Source organism: Triturus cristatus, chromosome 6 (genome assembly GCF_964204655.1).
Source record: "Triturus cristatus chromosome 6, aTriCri1.1, whole genome shotgun sequence".
In the NCBI taxonomy this organism is placed as follows: Eukaryota; Metazoa; Chordata; class Amphibia; order Caudata; family Salamandridae; genus Triturus; species Triturus cristatus.
The window spans coordinates 699,195,213-699,211,073 of NC_140589.1; the positions used below are offsets into that span (position 1 = coordinate 699,195,213).

The 15,861-nt window shown below is 43.2% G+C and overlaps 1 protein-coding gene across 2 annotated transcripts in view; it reads left to right on the plus strand.

The window, feature by feature from the left end:
• Positions 1-15,861, plus strand: part of ASCC3 (activating signal cointegrator 1 complex subunit 3) — a 2,113,369-nt gene that overhangs the window by 178,052 nt on the left and 1,919,456 nt on the right. The gene's annotated exons all lie outside the window — the stretch shown is intronic.

Consider the following 15,861-nt stretch of genomic DNA (forward strand, 5'->3'; position numbering starts at 1 on the left):
AGTCCTGAAAGATAGGTTGCCACTGTCTCACGTCATTGATACGTTAAGTTATCAGTGGGTGGGAGCACACGTTGTAGGGAATTCTCTGACTGATGAAGCAGCCCAATCTGCAGTTGCGACTGCTACTGTTGCTGTGATTACTTGTTCTAAAACGAGACTAGAGAGTGACATTTTGGCTGCTGTTAATGCTAACAAAGACAGCACCCCTTTACCTAAAGGCTTTCCATCTGACTATACATATCATTTAAGTGAACAAAATGTCCCCTTTGTAACGATTCCAGGGGTTGATGATCTATTGACTCCCAACCACAAGCGTAGACTGGCTTTAGTCATAGCTGCACATGAAAGTGTTGCTTCTGCACATGCTGGTGTGGCGGCCACAATTGTGATTCAGCAGCAACATTATTGGTGGCATGCATATCAACAGGCCAAAAAATATGTCCTTTGTTGTGACATTTGTCAACAAATTAAAGTTTCCACCTTGGTTCATCCACCGTAGACACACCTGTTGATTTCTAACAAACCTTTTGGCTAAATTTATTTGGACCACTGAGGTCCCCTGATTTCAGTTACTGAAATGTATCTTAGTTGCCGTTGATTCTTGCTCCAGGTCCCTCTGGGTTTGGGCACTGTGTTCGGTTGACACTTGTACTGTTATTAAAGGTATGAAAGTTTTTATCGAAACACATGCATGCACTACATTCCATTCGGACCAGCGCCCGGCGTTCGCCTCAAAAGCGTATTGGACTACTATGGCTTCTCTCGGTGTAGAGGTACATCATTCTTCTCAATATCGGCCCGAGGGCAGTTCTGTTGTGTAGACGATAAACCGTGACTTAAAGCAATCCTTAATAGCTAGAGTATTAGGCACCGGACATTATTGGATCCGTCACCTATATGGAGGTACAACAAGCAATTAATAACTTCACAAAAAGATCTCTGGATAGCCAGACCCCATATAGGGTCCTGTTTGGCATCAAAATGTACGCTCCATACCTTGACTTTACAGATATTGTGGCAGTAGCCACACCCTTTGACGTAGATGATCTTAAAGGATCTACAAAACTTTTGTGCCACCCATTTCGATGAACATTTGAAGATGTCTGCCTCTGTGGTAATTAAGGAGAAACCAGAACCTTCTGGCTGGATTCCACAAGTTGAAGATCTCGTGCAAGAGAAGGTGGCGGTGTAGAAGGAGTTTGACCCATCATATTATGCACCAGTGCCAGTCCTTGGTGTTCAAGGTACAAGAACTGTAATCTTGGCCACGCTTCCTGGTTCTAAAGACAATCTTTTTGTCTCCATTGACCCATTAAGTTACATCATGTGGGAATTCTCAACAATAGACCACGACGATTCCTTAGTAGTTCCCTAACTCCTCTCGCTACCATACAGTAAATTCCTCTGCAACTAATGAGCACCATTGAAGCTGTTGATTACCAATACCGCTACAACTTGCAGCTACACAACTGAGGTGAGTAGTGCACTTACTACTGGGTCTAATGCAGCTGATGTTGTTTCTTTTGATAGACCTCTTTTGGATTTTTCTGGTCAAGAAAAAAGTGTGTGTGTCTTGATGCATTTTTGAATACCCCAGGTGTGCACACCACCTCAAATTTCTATAGTACTGCTTTCACCACGTCCAGGAGTACATTTCTTGGGTGGATTCAGTCTATGAGATGCTCTTAGCTTGCAGTTGTCTCTCGCAAAGGCTAAAGCTGAGCAAAAGGAGAACGCCAGAGAGTGCCTACAGGTGGGACACGTCAAGAAGGATTGTCAGGCGAAAGATCCTGAGCCAGCAGCTCTCATGATAGCAAGCGTGTTACATATGGTTAAACTGACCCGGGAGGGCCCGGTTGCGCTCAGCCTAGTAGCTATGGAGATCTGGAAGTTGGACCATGATGCACTGAAGCACATCTATCCTAACTCAATGGAGTTTGTGGAGGAAGTTTGCATCAGTGGAAGGAAAGTGCCTGTCTTGAGAGATGCTGGATCCATCCCCACTATGGTTGAGAGGAAGTACCTTAAGCCAGAGGAGATGCTCCCTGGTACCAAGGATGCAGGTGTGATAGCCAGTGAAGAGGGCAATGATAATTCTCTTCCCAGGGTTGAGATTGAGCTCCGTGGCAAGGTGGCTATGTTTTATGTCTGGATAAGGGAAAAGCAAGGTGCTGGATGTCTCTTGGGTAATGATTTGATTGCCCCAGGCTTGGTGCCAGTACCGGAAAACATTATGGCTTGGACCACGTCAGCTGTCTTGACCAGAGCACATGCTGCACATCAGTCTCAGACTGAGATCATTCCTGATTTGCAGGGACCAGGTAGTTTGCAGGAAAGGTAAGACTTCCGGAAGGCAGTGCCCATGGTGGTCATCACTTCTGCTCTAAAGGGAGAGGAGGGTGAAGCTCCTGAAGCAGACCAGGTTCTGGAGAATAGGTCACTTCCAGAGCTGGAAGGGTTGTTAGCTGATGGGGGTAAGGGAGACTACCAGGGAAGATTTCCGAAAGGCATTGGAAGTGTGCACTATGCTTGTGGTACTTCGGAAGGAAGCCCATCAACTCGTTAGCAAAGAAGTGGCCATAAAACATTGTGTTGGTTGAAAAGATGACCTACTTTATTGTGAGCCATTGAATCCTGAGCCATGAACTAGTAGGAGGCTAGCGGTTCCATTAGTGTATAGTACATTTTCTGTTGTCACTTTCCCACAAAGTGCCTCTGACGGGAGGACGGGACCATCGAGAGAGCGGTGCCCCAGGGGTACGGAACATTGGCGTTTTATCATTTTATTCCTGTCTGACTGGAAGCGGATGTGTGCCCGAAGAGGAGAAGGGTGTCTGGGGAGGAAGACGCGAAGAGAGTGAGGAGCTGAGGACGAGAAGGGTCGGCGGACGAAGGAGCATGGACGAAACTGGAGAGAGGCAACGGAGTCCACACGGAAGTTGGAAGCTCTACGACGGACCGAGTGGAAGTTGCGGGGGAGGAGCCCAGAACCAAAGGAGAGGACCGAACAACCAGCCACCAAGAGAACCTGAGGGAAGGTGTACCAGACAGGGCTGTCGTGACTCCGGTCGGGAGCCACGGCCCAGTGCCAGTACTGACCACGAGTGAGTGGTTAAAACGAGTGGGGCTCGTTTAATGGGTTCTCGGGTCCCTGTATGCCAGAGCACGGCTGGACTGAAACGGGGCCTATTAAAAGAGAGGTCAAAGGGAACAGGAATTAACATAGTCATTTCCTTCCCACTTCTCATACAAGGCCAAGGGTATACTGGATTTGACACAGAGGGTTAAAAAGCACAGACTTAGAGTCTCTTATTACACAAGTTGTGACTGGTGAAGGGTTATTCACTACAGAGAATTGCCGCCAACCTGTTTATGTTTCCTGAGGGTACTTAAAGAAAAGGAGGATTTGGGATGAGAGACGACAGAACAAAAGACTGTGTTCCTAGTAGGAATGTTGTTAACTCTTTTGGGATTTGTTCACATAATAGAAGACCTAAATAAGGGTCAGTTAGCAGAATAAATAAACCCCCATAGCAATAAGCCACAGTGCCCTTAGGTGGACATTTGGGCATTAGAAAAACCCAGGATAGGTTGGACACTGTTCTACTGGTCAATGATGCAGAGAGACCGAAAGACTTTGTGTAGAATATGTCCTGTTTTTCAGGCAAGTGGTAAGCCAGGTGGGAAAACAAAGGCACCATTCGTGCCTTTAAGAGTTGTCAGTGTTCATTGAGAGATATATATATATTTATTTTACCTACTGGCAGTCGCCAGTAGGTAGTTAGAGTTAGGACCTCGTTTCTATTCAAAAAGCGTTTTTTTTTTTCCAATAACTTTGACGTCGTTTGACAGATCTTTGCGAAATTTTCAAAACTCTTGGCACGCTCCGGGCAGCTTCTGTCGGGGTGATTCGTCAAGCGGGGGCCGAGAAAAAAGCGGGGTCCCAAAATGCATTTTCCCTATGTTAATTCCATAGGAAACTTTAGACAAAGCTACAGCCCGAACTGCTGAACGGACTTGCATCAAATTTGGCAAAAAGGTAGGTCTTGGTTCAGAAAGAGCCCTTTTTGTTAAATGGTGTAAATCCGTTCAGTAGTTCCTGAGAAATTGGAAAAGAAAAAATATCGATATCTGAGCACCGAGGAGGAGTCACGAACCCTCTCGAGCACGAGCTTAACTCTGATTGGCCAGCAACAGTCCGAACCAGGAAGTGTTGGCAGCCATCTTGTGACTCAATAGAACAGAGTCACAAGAAAGCGGTAAAATTCAGGTTAAAAAACAAGAAAAGGGGGCAAGGTCAAACACCCTGAACCCCTTCCCACAAGGACCCGATTTTTTTCTTTTAAATCGTCCAAATTCGCGCAGGGGTCGCGAATCCGGCCGAGAACATTAAAAAAACGAAGCGCGGGGTCCCGGGGGCACTTGCTAATTAATTTGCCCTCTCTGCCATCTCCCCGGGGCTTAATTAATTGTATGCGGGCGGCACTGCCGCCTCCCGCAGCCCCAGGGACCGCCACCTCCCCGGGGCTTTAAAATAAATGCGTGGGGGGTCCCAATCCCCCCGCGCTGTCCTGGGGACCGCCACCTCATGGGGGCTTTGTTAACGAACCGCGGGGGCACGCAGCCCCCCACAGCCCCGGGGACCGCCACCTCCCCGGGGCACTTTATATTTAAATTTGAGGGTCCGTTATGGACTCCCAGGCCCCGGGGGCTATGTTAAATGATGGGAGGGGGGCCCCCTCCAGGAGCCCTTCATGGCCCTGGGGACTGCCACCCCCCAGAGCCGGCTCCTACAATGTCCCGGGGTGCCCACCCCCGGGACATTGCGGTTTGCTCCCGCCCTGCCATAGCAAACAATGCTTTGCTTCATTGAAGCGAGAGCAGGGAAACCTGCTCTCGCTTCAGTGAACAAGGCAGAATTGCTTTTGAGCAAGGAAAGTTGCATGTCAGCAGCTTCCCTTGCTCAAATGCAATGCCGGCTCCCGCTGGAGGCGGGGAGCCAGCGGGACCGTGGGGACATTGGGGCTCCCCCCACGGTCCCCAACGGAGAGGCCAGGCCCCGGGGGATGGGGTACCTGGGGCCAGAAGTGGCCTGGGAGGGGGGGCCACGCGGCCCCCGCTCCCCAATAATATAATAATTTTTTATTTAAATAGGGGTCAAATAGTAAACAAAGGGGGGGGGCCACACAGACCCCTTCTAAAAAAAAAAAAACTGCATCTTGCCGGAGGCCCCGCCCCCTTCCTGCAACGCTCTACAAACGTGCACGTTGTGAGTTGGGGAATTTATGCCCCTTGAATTCTTGGGGTCCCTGGGCCTACTAGCCCACCAGGTACCTCCAGTGTACCCCACAGAGCTGCGTTGCAGAGAGGAGGTCCGAGGCAATGCCCCTTTTTACACCACTCTGCAAACACGCCTCTTGGCGCACTGGTAGTGGGGCGATGAGGTCCTCTTGTGTCTACAAGACCTTTCAGCAATCACACTGTGTGACCCCCAGCAGCGAAGGGGACTTCAATCCCCATCCAAGAGCGCGCCAGGGAGCGTAGTTTGTAGAGCGGTGGGCAAAGGGGGCGCGGCCTGCTCTTCAAACTTAGCAATGCTGCTGTGTGGGACTTACTGGAGGAAATAGGAGAGGTAGTTGGAACCCAAGGATGTCATTGGGGGCCAACTACTCCTCTTGTTACCTCCAGTAAGTCCAGCACAGTGGGATTGCTAAGACTTCTTCGGAGGCTATGCCCCCCTTTCTCCACCATTCTGCAAACGCACCTCCTGGCAGGGGCGTAACACAGCACAATACTCAGGCCCAAGAACTCTGGATTATATTGGGGGTGGGGGCCCCTCCGTGTACGTGGCAGGGGGGCCCCCTTGACTTTCGTTACGCCACTGCCTCCTGGCAGACTACGGGATAGGGGATGAAGTCCAATTTACTCCTGAGGGACTTTGGGGACTTTGGAGGCCAAGAAGCTTTACTGGTACCTCCTGTAAGCCCTACGCACCGGAATTCCTGAGCGCTGGTCAGAGGCCCAGCATCCTTTCTCCTTTCACCTCTGTTGCCTCATTTGCTTCTTTTTGCACTAGTCTTTCCTCTTTCTGCATTTCTCTTGCCTCTTTCTGCACCCCTGTTGCTTCTTTCTGCACTTTCCATGCTTCTTTCTGCACCTGTCTTGCTTCTTTCTGCACCCCTGTTGTCTCTTTATGTACCTCTTATGCCTCTTTCTGCACTTTTCTTGCCTTTTTCTGCATCTCTTTTCCCTCTTTCTGCATGTCTGTTGCCTCTTTCGGCACCTCCTTTGCTTCTTTATGCACCCCTGTTGTCTCTTTCTGTATTCATCTTCCCGATTTTTGTACTTTTTCTGCCTGTTTTTGCATCTCACGTGCCTCTTTCTGCACTTTTCTTGCTTCTTTCTACACCTCTGTTGCTCATTTCAGCAATTCTCTTACCTCTTTCTGCACTTCTCTTCCTTCTTTCTGTCTTTCAGCATAGCACTGGCTCCTGGCCTGGTTAGTCAGTTACCGCAAGTACCCATCAGCAAAAATTTGGGGGCACAGGATGACTTTGCAACATGGCCTCTTTCTGCTCCTCTGTTGGTTCTTTGTGCACATCTCTTGCTTCTTTCTGCTCCTTTCTTCGTCTTTCTGGACTTTTGCCTCTTTCTGAATTTCTGTTGCTTCTTTCTGTGCCTTTCTTCCTCCTTCTACACATGTCCTACTTCTGTAGGCTTAGTTAGAAATGAGCATTTAAAAAAACCTTTGAAGTTCACTGAAAACACCATAGGTTTCAGGGACGTTATAGTTAGAAATGAGCATTTAAAAATCCTTTGAAATTCACTGAAAAAAACCAGAGGTTTCAGGGACGTTATAGTTAGTTGGACATTAAGCTCGTACAAAACCAGTGAAATTCGGACGGTATAGTTAGTTCAGCTAACTATAACTCGCGCCCCTGCAATGCACTGCTGATGACGTCACATATTACATCACTCATGACATGGTCTCAAATGACATCACTGATGGCATCATTGATGACATCATCCAGGTGATAATTTGATGCATCTTCTCACACCCTAATATAACCATTGGTACACCCACTCTAAATTACAGACTGCCATTCTCAAAACCATAGACACTCCAACACCAATAACTATATACCCACTCACTGTTTCTTAGGTCTACTCACCCATCCACTCACTCACCCATACAGTCACTCATACTTTCAGACTCTCATATGCACTCATACACCTATATAAACACTCACACACTGCCACTTTTCCATAGAGTTACTCACACACCTAGTCAGTCATGCAAAGAATTAATCACACTCCCATTTACTCACCTATACAGTTATACACTCAGAAACGGGACAGTGTGCACTGCTTAAAGCGGTCAGAACGTCGTTTTTACTTGTACTTGCTGCAATACTTAGTCCTACTTACCTACTCCGCATTCTGCACTCTCGCTGACCAGGGTGAGCTGGTGTACTACCGCCTGTTAGAGAACGCTCCCCCTCTACTTAAGGGAGGGTAAAGCAAGCGCGCAGCGCGCGCTGCTGGCGCGCCTGAGGCGCGCCAGAGACAAGCCTGTCACAGTGCCAGCCACCTTGCCGGTCAGGAATACCACCCACCCAGAGATATCAAAATCCTCTACTCAAGGGAGGAACTCCTACATATAGGTGCGCGAGACGATGAGGGTCCTGTAGCGGTTAATCTGGGCAAGGGAAACATCTCCTTGGCAGAATCACCTCCAGATAGCCTAAAATGTGGTCTAGTCAATGTTGGATCCTTAGTTAAGCATCATCAAGAGGTTTTTATTATGCTGGAATGTCAGGATTTTGATGTTCTGTTTCTAATGGAAACCTGGACTCAAATAGATTCGATAGTGGAATTAGGGCTAGCCTGCCCTCCTGGATACAAAGCCTTCCACAAACCCCGACTATATGGGAGAGGAAGGGGGGGTTGGAGTAATCTTTAAAGAAAAATTGAATTTGACTCCACTTCAAATGGATGATGAGGGTACAGCACTTTTAGTTTTCTGTCTTAAGGAGGCTAGGGGACAACTGTTCACAGGTATTGTGTGCTATAGGCCCCCCAGAGGACAGAGTCCCCAATGTCAGGCACCGATTGACATTGTGTATAATATGTCACTGACCCACTCTAGGATGATTCTACTGGGTGACTTTAACCTCTGGGACAACGGGGATCTTGGCATGGCTCTGAGAGCATTAGTACAAGCATGTGAGAGTCTTAACATGCAACAATTAGTGTTACAACCTACACACCAAAGAGGCCATGTCCTAGGTCTAGTATTTGCTAATTCCACTGAGATTAAAGTGGTCGAAGTACTGCCTTTATGCTGGACTGATCACTCTTTAATCCATTTCTTGCTACCACTACCTAGAGTGAACAATAAATTAACTCACCCTGGGAACCTCTGACAGGTTAGGGAATGGAACAGATTACTAAAATCAAACAAATCCCACTATTAACGGAGAAAAATATATTTGATTCCAGTAAGTCAGTGTAAGAAAACTATCAGACCCTCTGTGTTCAGATAAACGAAACTTTAGATCAGAGAATACCATTAAAGAGGTTGAAAAATAGAGATAAACCCTCGGCCCCTTGGTATAGTGAGGATTTGACATCACAGCAGAAGGAATGTAAACAGGAAGAAAGAAAATGGAGGAGGCTCTATGATGAAACAGATAAAAGAACCTTCAAAACTCAATTGGGCATATATAAAGAAGCAATTGCTAGATCAAAAGCCGATTATTATGCAAAAATCATCTTGCAAGCATTGAATAGAGCTAGAACTATTTTTAACATAGTAAAGGATCTATCTAAGCCAGTATGTGTAAGTAATAAGATCACAGCTACACGAAAGCTATGTGACGATCTGGCAATTTATTTTGATGAGATCAATAAAATCATTGGCGGCCTTAATCTAAATAATCAGATTGGGGCGGATGATGATGACTTGCAAATGAATGAGGAGAATGATCTATCAGCGCCAATTATGTTAGATAAACAGGACGAGGGTACAGACAAAGACCGTCAGGGGTTTTTGTTTGGAGATCAATTATATACCTGGATTCCAGCCTTATTAGGCTGGTAACTCTGTCTCCTCCCCTCGGATGTAAGGGAACATGATCTAGGGCAAAGAAAGTCAAAAGGTCCCTATTGCTCTTATGTTTGTCCTTAAAGTGGCTGGAATCTAGGTATATAATTGATCTCCAAACAGAAACGCCTGATGGCCTGAATAGCAATGAGGAACTTGCGGTGCATCTTGGTGTATAGATACTCAATAAATGTAGGAATTCAGTAAGCCGTTGAATGGTCTGATAAATTATCAGTAGAAATTGTGAGAGAGAATGGTAATCATGTTTGAATACATAAGAATTATTGTTTGTAAATTGTCTGTACATAACATTTTTGGAGGTTTTGAATTCTTTCAAATCTTTTCGGAAAAAAAAAAATGTTGTTGCTTTGAACGAAGAAGGGGAAAGATTGTGAATACATTTTATTCAATGCATTGCAATTTTACACTAAGGTTTTGATGCCCATCCAGGTCTATATCGGCAATAGAATCTCAAGTGGAAATATTTTTAAAATAGTTTAAAAATCTTTGAGGTCAGTGTGAATTAGATATGGTCTATTCACATGTAATATTAACAATATGGTAGTATAATTATAGAAAGGAAATTCCTGTGTGTAAATGTTTTGAAAATTGGATGTGCACTTTAAGCCCATATGTGGGCATTATGTATAAGTACGATGAATTAATGTAGGAATATCATGAAACTATATGAAACAATTCTATTGAAAGTACTTCACATTTATGTGAGAAATATCGTGCACAGTGATGAAATGTTTAAATGCAATGATACTATGTACACTCCAAAATGGTGATATAATTCGTGAGGAGTTTGTCCCTTCTCGCTGTTCATGAATTTGGAGATACGAGAATTCTTGCCATAAAAGTAGGCCGTCCGGCGCGCCTGATTACCATCGAAAAAGGCGACAGCCGAAACGTGTCTTGTTGCTGTGAGTCCGTGAAATAAACTTTTGGACTCGCACCTGTGAGTACTGTTCTTTGCGTTTGGAATAATGCGAGGTTGGGAGCGTGTATATAGGTGTGTGGATTTATATATATGTGTGTGTATATGTATATCTATGTATATGTATATATATGTGCGTGTGTGTGTGTGTGTGTGTGTGTGTGTATATATAGATGTCATCAGTGATGTCATGAGTGATGTAATATGTGACGTCATCAGCAGTGGATTGCGGGCGTGCGAGTTATAGTTAGCTGAACTAACTATAACGGGGGAATTTCAATGGTTTTGTACGAGTGAAATGTCCAGCTAACTATAACATGTGTGAAACCTATGTTTTTTTCAGGGAATTTGCAAGGTTTTTTAAATGCTAATTCCTAACTATAACGTGTGTGAAACCTATGTTTTTTTCAGTGAATTTGCAAGGTTTTTTAAATGCTAATTTCTAACTATAACGTATGTGAAACCTATGGTTTTTTCAGTGAATTTGTAAGGTTTTTTAAATGCTAATTTATGTATGTATTATTATATTTTTTATATATTTATTTTACAATAAACTACCTATGTATATAGTTATAGATTGACTGTATCCTGTAATATGGAATGGCTCAGCTTTTTGTTTTTTTGAATTTGGATAAAGTTGAACAGCATAGTTAATATCTTTTATGAACAGTTAATTTTTTTTTTATTTTTATTTTTTTAGAGTTTTTGACGGTGCGCGCACCAGCAAAATCAAAAGCATTTTTTTTCCTCTTGCGGGTCCTTTTGAGACCCTGTGACAAGGCCTAGGGCGTTAGGAAGTGTCTTCCGTTACTTGTTTTCACATTCTTAACTTTTCTCTTTAGCTATCTTCTGCCGCGGGGGTGCGCGTACCATGCGCGTACCGTGCGCGCACCGTCTTCGTGTGCCCATGCGTGCTTCGTGTGCGCATACGTGCGTGCACCGTGTGCGCACGCGTGCGTGCTGCATGTGCGCATGCGTGCGTGCTTCATGCGCGCACAGTACGTGCACGGTGCGCGCACGGTACGTGCACGGTGCACGCACGGCAAGTCATGTGATTACGAAACAACACTTTTCATTGGTTCATAGTAGTTTCAGTTCCAGAATCTTCAAACATCACACCCACTCCCCTCATTATTTCTTCTTATTTTCTGGGAGAAGGAGCTGAGCAGCAATGGCAGAACAGCAGACTTCTTCAGAGAGTGAGGAGGAGACCTTTGTGGCAGCAAGGCAGAGGAAACAGAAGGACTCCTTCATCTGGAAGTACTTTACTTTTCCAGAGGGTCAGAAGAAGGTGAATGCCCCAAAAGTCACCTGCACTGTTTATGGAGTGGTTTTGTCTCGAGGAGATCCTAAGAAAAAATACTCCTTTAGTATTTATACTATGTTGAGGCACTTTCAATCAGTGCATCCTGTGGCTTATGCACGTGAGTGTAGAACAGCCACAAGAGCCAACCCTCCGGATCCTCAGCCGAGCACATCATCTGCGGCCGCAGAATCACCAGGTTCCAGACCTCTGGATATCCATCCTCTGTTCCACAGGGTTCATATCCGGTGCAATGAGTGCAATGTTGTTCTCTGTTATGCTCAGAGCAGCATTAACCTGATAGAGAATAAAATCCAACAGCACAAATGCACCACCCCATAATTTTTTTTTGGTTGTTGTTCCTGGTGAACAGTTTTTTTTTTTTTTGCTGCTCCACCCCATATTTTTTTTTTTTTGGTCCTGGTGAACAGTTTTTAATTTTTTAATTTTTTTTTGCTGCTCCACAAAAAAACAGTTCTTTTCAGAATTCACTTCACTTCTCCAAGAAGAGCTATATTCTTAATATACTGTGTTGTAATTTTATTGAATGAAGGTGTAGTGTATACATGAATAATTGAAATGATTGAAATGACTGAGTGAAGAGGAGGAAACGACTGACAGAATGAGTGAGAAAAGGAAAGTATGATCAGTCATGAAAGGGAAGTGAGAGACTGACTGCAACAAAAGGACTAAGGGTAGAGGATACAGGTAAGAAGAGTGAATGAGTAAGGGAATGGCAGTGAATAATGGAGAGTGAGGGAGGGGGAGTGAGAAAAGGGGAGTAAGAGACGGAGATAGGAAAAGGGAGTAACAGACGAAGCGGATGAAGTACAGCAGGGTAAAGGGATTGAAAGTAAGAGAAGTGGAGTGATGGTGAGATAAGGGGTATGAGGATTAGAAAAGGTGGTAAGGGAAAGTGAGGGATGGGGAGTGAGGGGATGGAGGGATTTAGGAAACTGGAGTGAGAGAAAGGGAGTCAGGATTTCAATGAGCAAAGGAGAGTGAAGGAGAGTGAAGGAGAGTGAAGGAAAGAATGCGAAAAGGTGAAGGGGTGTGAGATACAGACAGGAGGAAGTGAAGTAGGAGAATAGGAGTGACTGAGAAAAGGATAGTGACAGTTAGGGAAGGTGAGGGAAGGAGAATGACAGAGAAGGTTAAAAAATTAACATAGATGTAAAATGAGTGATGGAGAGAGTAGAAGTGGTAGAAACAGAGGGGCAGATTTATAACAAACTAACGCAGCACGGTGCAGCAAGTAATTTTGCTGCGCCGTGCTGCGTTAGTTTCGAAGCACAGAGATGCGACATATTTTCAAGAATATGTCTCATCTCTATGCTTCCCCTGCGCTGGCGCACAAACTGCAACCATGCGCCGGCTCCCTTGCACCATGCTGCAAGGATGCCTGCGTGGTGGGGAGATTGTTTTTCTGCAGGAAGCTTTCCCTTCCTGCAGAAGAACAATCACAAGAGCCTTTTTCCTCTTTCAATGCGTGCAGTAGTCTGCAGCACGCACTGAAAGAGGAAAAAATGAGGAGAAATGAAAACATTTCTCCTCGTTGTGCCTCGCTACGCCACCTCTAGGGTGGCGTAGCATTCACACGTATCTCCAGAGTTACGATTTCTCGTAAATCTGGAGATGTGTCTAGTTCTATAGTTGTTGCGTGGGAACACCCACAACACCACCCATGGAACGCCCCTACAACGCACAGTGCTGCGTGTGAAGTGGCTGTATTTACGAGGAGACGAAAAGTCACGCAGGGTGGCATTTATGTGCCACCAGTACGTCATGAAAAGTGACGTAGTGGTGGCGCAGGGGGCTTGTAAATCTGCCCCAGAGATGTTAAGGAAATTAAGGGTAAGACAGACAAAGGGAGAGAGACAGAGACAGAGAGCAAGGTACTGAGAAGGAGTAAGGCAGTTAGAATGACTGAGACATATGCAGATAGGGAGAGAAACATGGTTGAAAAAATAGTGATGGAGGCAGTAAACCTAGGGGAGTAGTAGAGAAGGAGTGAGGGAGTTACGAAAGAGCAGTAAAGGAAGAAGAGAGAGAGAAGAAGAATGAGAAAAGCAGAGTGAGGAGAAGTGAAGAAAAGGGAGCATGAAAGTGAAGGGGTGAAAAATACAGATATTTCAAACTTACCTGACCAACAAAATAACTTAATTAGAAATAAATGGTTGTTTTTAATTGCAAGAAAAAAGGGTTCAATTTCCTAAATTTTCTTTATGGATCTGAGAAAAAAGAAAAAAAGTAGTAATATTTAACAATACATTTTAGAAAACAGTACACATATTTTCATATTTAACAAAGTAATTTTTTGCTGTTTTCAGAATATATTGAATTTCATTGAAAATAGTGATATCAATTGCATTCATCACTTAACAGCGGGCAAAAAAATTAACAATCTGAAAGATTGTTTAAAAAAGCCCTGAATCTATCCTCAGTAAAACATACCTTGATAGAAATGTAACATATATATTAAAAATATCTTCTAAGAACAATATCTATTTGCAATAAATAACGTCTGTAAATCTTGTTGCTTAAGCACATACACCAAAATAATATCGGTCAAAGAAGTCCACAATAGAAATATTTACCTTTCCATGAGGCCAAATGGTAATTTTGAAACCCTTTTTAGGTGAAATATCCAATGGTAATCTTATAAAATCGAAATAATGGTTTCTTCAGATGGTGCAATATGTATCTAAAATTTTGGTTTTAGAAAAATTAAGTAGGAATTTGGTAATTCTGCAGGCAAACGTTGCTTGAAAATCAATTGAGAATCATTACACAGTGTCCAGCCTTTTTCACATTTTAGATAAACTGTGTAATTACCAGAACTTATAGAAGGTCCATCATGGAAAATTATTGAAACTGCAACAAAAGTCTTTCCTGATAATGATAATTGATTTCCTGTAAACTTCTTTATTAAAGTGTCCAATTTTGTTCCATCAGCTCTACAACGTTGCATCATTAAAATTATATACTGTCCATATTTCTTTAAAAATAACGTTGATAACATTTCTGATTTACACTGAGAACATTCCATGTTGTGATTTGCATCTTTAACTAATTTACTAAAAGTCACTGCTTTACTCTCTGGTAATGTTAAATGTATGAACCTTTCAGAATCAACATTAGTGCTGCATGTGTTCATACAGTTTTCACAACAATGTTCCCATTTATAGGAGAGACCAAACATATTTTCTATTTCTACCCCTTCATCTTCCAGTACCATAAGCATATACATTAAGAATTCCTGTGCATCTTGCTGGACATTTTCAGTAAATTGTGTACATCCAGAACATACATCTAAAAGATTTCTAACATCAGAAGCACTTTCTATTTTAGTTTTATCATTACTCAGCTTCTCATAAAGGAAACTCAGCAGAGAACAAAATCTTTTTTCATGATTTAGTATTATCTGCTCTTGCAAACTTTCAAGATAAAATCCAACATTCAGCACTACATTAGCGTAGCAGTTGACACCAGAGCTATTTTCAAAATGACAACCAACAACCTCTTCAACATTGTCCTTTTTTTTTTTGCTTGCAATCACATCACTCTCCTTTTGTTTTCTCTTCTGTACATCCTCATTACAGATATTCACAATTCTCCTTTTCCGACAAACAACACGTTTTTCAAACACAGGATACTGACCTAAATGAGGAGCATAGCTTCTTCTTAATCTATTATACTCCTTTACACAATTTGCATCAGCACCAACTTTTGAGTCATCAAAGTCAGGTAATCTTTTCACTCGTGACAAAGCAACATATGCCATACCTTCTTTAAACACACTAGATCCAATGTTTATAAAAGCACTATCTACAGTTAATCCTTAAGATTTGTGAATAGTTACAGCATATGCTAGAGAAAATGGAAACTGCTTCCTACGTACATATAAGTCTTTCACAAGCAAAAAACGAACTGAACAACGACTAATGTCTTTAACCTCTTCAATCTGATCAAATTTTATTTTTAAAAATTCAATTCCATCTTTTTTCTGGTAGTTAAGAAAACCCACAACTTTACCCATAGCTCCATTCACTAAACCTTTTTCTACATTCAAATTACGTCTTAAAATTACTCGACAGTTCATACATACATAAAGTTTCTTTTCTAAACCAGCTGTTTTCGATATGTTTTTCTCTAGAGAATCCAATTTAGTTTTCAATTTGCCTGTCAATGTAATAGTTATTCCTTCATGCTGTATTTTATCCACGGCTTCCATTTTCATAATCTCTCCCTTTTCCAATTTCAAAAGTTCTTCATTGAATATAGAGCATTCATGTAGTGTTGGCATTAAGCAGATTACAGTATTTTTTCTGCAATTTTCTTGTATATTTTCTGTGGAACTATTTGTTCTGTTGGAAACAAATTACATAGCAATCGACTCTGTAAAGCTTTTCTGCCATGTTCTGTGAGTAGCCCAATTCTGATATCTTTGAGAAAACTTGCATAATCATCATCATTTGCTTGCCGCATATTGGTAAGGAGTTCTTTGTACTC